We start from the raw sequence: 2668 nt of genomic DNA, 5'->3' as shown, positions 1-2668 counted from the left end.
TCACATCGATCAAGAAAAACTCCCAAATAACCCTTCAGGGGGAATAAATGGAAGAAACCTTCAGGAGAGCAACAGAGGAGGATCCCTCTCCAGGATGGACAGATGCAATAGATGTAATGTGTACAGAAGGACAGATTTAGAGTTAAAATACATTCAATGAATATGACAGAGTGTATGAATAGTTCGTAGTAGGCATATTCCACGATGGAGACCTCCACGATCCATCAGGCAGATGGAGGTGGAGTGGGCGGAGTCTCAACATATATATATGTATATATATATATATGCAAGTGGAAGGAAAATGAGAAGGAAGGAAAGTGAGGATTAATGAACACACGAGGCGTATTGGGTTTTATTTGTGCCTGACCACTGAGCGTCCGAATGGGACAGAAACATATTTGTTTTTGTCAGCACATACAAGTCATTTTGTTGAAGGATTATTGCGCGAATATTAATTTATCTTGAGCAAACTGATATATTACACTGTCACAGTGTAAGAGCGCAGAATAGCCTTCCACTCAGTTGTACTAGTTTGCTTTTAGATTCCCCGCTCTGTGTCCTCTCTTCCAACGTCTCTCCTAAAATTTGCTTCAACTGGACACAGCGTCACTGTGTGTCTCAACAGCTCGTGAAGGAACATTCTCGCTAGCTCACAGTTAAAGTAACATGTAGTGCTCCAGGGACAACGTGTTGTTGTGGGCCATCCCAGAAGTTAGCATCCTCCTGGTTCACCTTCAACAAAAAGCCAACGAGATTTTTTCCATTCGTCTTGAGATTATTGCCGATACTGACCCGTTTTGTTCAGCAAAATAATCTTCACGATGGAACACCACTTCTATGGTTTCTGAAGCATGGATGAAAAAGTAAACGGCTAACGTTAGGCTTCAAACAAGCGACACAGTTGCATGACTTCAGCTCACCACCACTAAACTCAAGGCGGACTAGTGTAGGCTACCAAGCAGCTTTTTTAAGACAAGAAAACACTTAAAAATTCACAATCGCAATATTTACGACCATATTCTATCTTGTAAAATGTTAAAATCTCTTAATTTGTGTTCGCCACATACCTTATTTCAGACTATTTTAAAAAGCAATTTAAATTGCAATAGCAAAAATGCTAATTAATTTCCGTGTAGGACTCATCCCTTCAGCACTCTTTAATATTGGCTGTTAGGGGCGAATAAACATAAACGGCCCAGGGGTCAAATGCACTCTCTGAACAAGGCGTTACAATATGCAATAATGTCAGGTTAAACTATTGTAGTAGGTAATGTATTGCTGTTATGTCTTCAATCTGATTGTTCGCAAGGGAAGTACTGAGGAAGTGGGAGGGACATCACAGCTGAATTAAAACAGTTTAGTGTTGGTTACATAGCTTATTTTAACACAATTCTGTTTGTATCTGAGTCTCGACCGAGCTATCCTGATAGGTAACTACGCTAGCTAACAGATGGGTGGAAGATAAGCAGTGGCAAACTAAGCTAGCTGGCTAACTTCTTATTTGTCAGCTATTCAGCCAAGGCATTATTATCAATGTTTCTGAGCAGCACAAGTGCATGTAAAAGATGTTAAATGTAAAATCCTACCGAGTTTAACAGCTAGCTGATATGCTTATTGCTATTAACCACCTGATAGCATGCCATAGAAATAAAATATAGCACACTTTCCGAGAGTCTTATATTCTATTTTTCTTATTATCTAGGAGGTACCGATTTATTTCGCAGAGGAAATTAGTAAAAGAGTTGCACTTTGTTGTTAGATTTAATTTGTCTGGAAATGATTGACCTGCCCTCGACTCCATGCAAAAAGAGAAGTGGAAACAATGTGGTTCAAATTAGAAAGAATCAGATGAGGAAAGTATGGACTTATTTCCACGCTCACACAACTCACTGTGGTCTGTAGTTCCAGTCTACAGTCCGGACCCCGGGGGTTGACTTGTCTCACTACCATGCAGCTTCTGTAGAAACAACTCCCATCTCAAATGGGAACGCTGTAGAACCGCTGTAGCGTTAACACTTGACACATGTACACCTATTGTGAGTTGTTACATGTGGCAGATGATTGTATTAAGCAATAATTATAATAACCGAGTGTAAATGTATCTTCACACAAATCACATGTCTTGATAAATGGTAGATTTTAAATTGTTTATTTTACATAGTGTCGGTTTGTTTGTGCCTTTAGACCAAGATAAGCTTTCAGTTTGCTGTTGTCAAATTTCTACTGGTATTTTATTGTTTTTTGTGTCATTGAATATAGCCTGTTGTACTTAACTGTCTCCTTGTTAGTATGTTACAGGTATTGACAATACAGATATTTCTTTGTGCTATTTTTGTGAACAAATTAATTAGTATGCGTCTCTCTTTATGGGGCATTTTCAGATGTTTGATATGGACTTTTAGAAAAATGCTTGTCTTTTCTGATCAGAAAATAGCATCCGAAGATGGTAATAATTCTATTTTTGCGGCGACATCAAGCTTAACCGGACTTGGCACTCACATTTGTAAGAACTCCTAGTTGACAGCTTTGCAGCTATGATTTGTAAATGAAATAAAAGGCTGACATGTAAGTCGTAATCGCTGGATTTTGAAGGATATCTGTATAGTAGGAATGCAGCCTTCAAATCGATCGCCAATCCAAATAATTTGCACATTTTAGTAAACAAACG

The sequence above is a fragment of the Pseudoliparis swirei genome, chromosome 18 (assembly GCF_029220125.1).
Source record: "Pseudoliparis swirei isolate HS2019 ecotype Mariana Trench chromosome 18, NWPU_hadal_v1, whole genome shotgun sequence".
In the NCBI taxonomy this organism is placed as follows: Eukaryota; Metazoa; Chordata; class Actinopteri; order Perciformes; family Liparidae; genus Pseudoliparis; species Pseudoliparis swirei.
The sequence above is the reverse complement of the archived record's forward strand: the minus strand, read 5'-3'. Positions refer to the sequence as shown.